Genomic DNA, 3,887 nt, shown 5'->3' with positions numbered 1-3,887 from the left:
TATAATTCCCAATTCCACTGGTAGGATCTGTTTTGGATCGACATGTGGTTACGTGATCTTGTTTAGTAGGGAAACCCACGACTTCAGGTTTGTGAATCTTATCACAAGGTATGAACTTCAATTTCATTCTGATTGCTCATTCTCAAAAAATTTGAAGCTATGCATACTTCTGATCATGAGTTGAATATTCAATTAACAAATACAAACACAAACTTACCTGATAATGTAGCGATTGGAGCAACAAATTGGCGAGAAGAAGGTAGAAAAGAAAATGCAGAGATAATGTAGTCGTGGATTGCAACACCAATTTGGCGAGAATAAGGCGGAAAAAAGTCGCATGGTTATGTTGATCGTCCAGTCGCTAGTTGCACGTTGCAGGAATAAGGTACTCTTCTGATTTACAAGTCACGGGTATTATGGTCCGATTAGGGATAAGGGTATTATGGTCCATTTAGACATTTTGTTAAATTAAAATTATTTTAAAATGTAATAAAAGATTATTAAATAGTAAAAATTATTTAAAATATAAATTTGGGCAAATATGATATTTTAAAATATTAAGAAAGACAAAAATGATATTTACAATTTAGGTCGGACAAATACGATATTTAGTCGTTTAGTAAGGGTATATACGAAATTCTCACTTTTGAAAATTATAGCAACTCAATTCATTCATTTATTAGATACAATATCCTTTATAGAATAAGATTTATTCAAGACAATCAATTAAACACACTTAGTACTAAACATTAATTTAAAAACAATAGATATACAATGAAGATCGGTATTGCATACCCATTTATCATCACATGCACTTTCTCAGAATGAGATATCCAAACCTTGAAACTTTTCCGTCGTAATGTCATCCAAAATCTGGCTCATTTCCTTTGTAAGATAATTGCTCCATCCTCCAACCTTTCCTTCCCTAAAGAAAGTGTTATTAGGGACACCCGTAATGAAATCCCCATTCTTATTAACTTCCTTTAAATTTTCAAAACTACATAGCGTCACGATCTCTTCCACCACACCTTTGGCCACTTCCTCCTCCGTGAAAGGGTAGCCCAAGAACTCTGCTAAACGCTTCACTTTACTTTGAGTATCTATTTTCGTGTCCTCGTATGTTAAAAATAGAACCTTTGTCGGCTCCTCAGAACTAGCCTTATAGTACTCTATCACATGATCCCAGTAAGGTCCATATGGCATAAAACCTTTAGCATACACATCAAGCATCTCACCGATGGTCATTGAGGTACGAGATTTATCTTTCAACTGGTTTGCAAAGTGAAACCAAGAGACCAAAACATCCTTAGGGTTCCTGCACATATAAACTATTCGACAGCTAGAATCAAGAATGGATTTAGGTAACGCGTTGTAATGTATATGGGTAGCCAAGAGACGTGGATTTGCAAGACCTTTAATAATGATTTCAGTCTCAAGGAAAGGCACACATTTGTGGGGGTTAGAGATGTTTAGAGGGTGATCTGATGGATTGATGTTTTTGTACTTTGTTCGGTTCACAATAGCATACACGAGGGCCTTAATCCATGTTGTACCACATTTTGGTTGTGTAATGACGTAGATATCAGATGAATGAGCTTGAAATATTTCTTGCACAGCCATCATTCTTTCAATTGAGAATGCATTGTCGGAGGTGTACCAAAATCCTTGATACATGAATACCTCTTGACCCATCCAGCCTTTTTCTTTTGGAAATTGGCTCAACTTCTCCTTGTAGCTATCCAAAAGGAGGGCGAGATTTGCTTTTTCGTGTTCATCATTTTCTGAACTAGATTCGGATACCAGTGACAGAGAAGAAACATCAGGGATTGACATTGGAAGGATTTTATACGTCGAGTGAAAGGAATTTTTAATCGGTAATATATATTAACACAAAGGGTGGGTTAAAATGAAATCTTATCGCTTAATACTACTATATATATAGAAAAAGAGTGTCGCTAAATTTTGAAGGAGGTGGTTTTTTATTTTCTCGAAAATATTGCACAAAACGTTGCACTCATTGTTATTAAGATCAATTTCGGCGAAAATTGTGTTTTAACTGTTTATCATATTATTATTTGAATTGTTCTAGAGTAAATTACATATTTAGAATTTAATCCTTGTCGTATACAAAAATTACAATTTCTGTCCAACATTTGTAGTTATCCTAATGTGGTCCTTATATTTCCTTTTAACAGAGAATTTGTTCTTGGATAAACAAAAGAGATAATGTCATAAAAAATCTTAGGTTTTGACGAAAATGTCTGGTTTACCATCCGGCAGATTTTTGGTTCGTTTATGTTGCAAACTTGCAATTTTTTGTCGGTTTTATCATTTTTTTTACCAACAATAGCAGCTTTCTAGGTTACTATGAAATATTATTTGCGAAAAAATCTTTAAGTTTACAAATATTTTGCAAAAAAACTCTTAAGATTATAAAGATATAAAATATAAATATATATTCAAAATTTGATAAAACTAAACAGTTTTTTTTAATTTTTTTTTTGTAAATTTAAATATCAAAAGTTTATATCAAACCAATATAAATTTTAGCATACTTATATTTTGAAACTAAAACCAAAACATATTTTTACTTTTAAGTATGGTAATTTTTTGTTGGTTCGATATACACTTTTGATATTTAAATTTTAAAAATTTATTTACTTTTATTATATTTTGAATATATTCCTTAATTAATACTTCAAGTTTTCTAAGCAAAAAAAAAACATATGTTAGCAAATAATTAATTACGCTACTTCATATGATAAAATAGTTACAGATATTAATAATATGACATTAACTATATTCAATTCATTTTTTAAAAGGAAAATAAAAATATTTTATATGTTTAAAAGGGTTGTATTTCAAAAATAATATGGTATATTATTATTTCTAAAACACAAACATTTTAACCATATAAAATAATTTCATTTTCCTTTAAAAAAATAATTATATGAAAATATTGCGACCGACTATTTTCACCTCCAAAAATGTTTTACGAGCCATGAATATCAACGAATCCAAAAAGCCACGTAAATCATAGATATGAATAAGATTGGATAAGTCTATATCATACCAACGACTTATCTTGAGACGAATTTAGGACGTCACTTCACACTCGATGAGCACATGCCTAATAACTTTTGTAGAGTTATTACAAACCGGCATAAGGAACAAGGAATGTCAATATTATAGCTGGACAAGTTTGTTTTGACTGGAAAACGGTCCAAGGCAGCTCTCTATCAAAATATATTAACCTTACTATGAATGATTTTATTCCATTCAATCTTTATAGGAAGCGATGTCACTCCGTGTTCATCAATACAGATTTGAGAATCCTTAACAACATATTCCACACCAATATTAAGATTTATAATCTCAAGGGGTTTTTTTACAAAATATTTATAAACTTAAGGGCTTTTTCGCAAATAATATTTATTGCTAACCTGAAAACCTGCTATTACATGTAAAAAGGGCAAAACCGACAAAAAAATGACAAGTTTGCATCATAAACGAACCAAAAATCTATCGGAGGGTAAAACCGACATTTTCAATCAAACTTAAGGCTTTTTATGGCATTATCCCTAATCAAAATTATGTAGACAAATGTTAAGTTTTTAATAATGACATTTTTACTCTTAGAAAACAATGCTACATATATTTTAGGGAAATGGACTTAATAAGTTAATTAACTTTTTGGTTTGCTCACATCTGGGTAACTATCTTTTTTTGTACACATTTAGGTAACGAACTTTTTGGAAGTGTTCACATATGACCATTATGATCGACTGTAGCAGGTTACATCTGGTCATAACCGGTTATAATGGTCATATGTGAAAACTTCAAAAAAGTTCGTTGCCTAGATGTGTACAAAAAAAAGATAGTTACCC

At 31.1% G+C, this 3,887-nt stretch overlaps 1 pseudogene; it reads right to left on the bottom strand.

Annotated features, from left to right (window-relative positions):
* Positions 1 to 644: 644 nt before the first annotated feature.
* LOC145163548 (cytosolic sulfotransferase 12 pseudogene) lies at positions 645 to 1,906 on the bottom strand (annotated as a pseudogene).
* Between the last annotated feature and the right edge of the window lie 1,981 nt (positions 1,907 to 3,887).

The sequence above is a fragment of the Lactuca virosa genome, chromosome 1 (genome assembly GCF_052849685.1).
Source record: "Lactuca virosa cultivar CGN04683 chromosome 1, Lactuca_virosa_CGN04683_v6, whole genome shotgun sequence".
NCBI classification, from domain to species: domain Eukaryota; kingdom Viridiplantae; phylum Streptophyta; class Magnoliopsida; order Asterales; family Asteraceae; genus Lactuca; species Lactuca virosa.
Note: the sequence above shows the minus strand (reverse complement) of the source record. Positions and strands in the feature narration are given on the sequence as shown.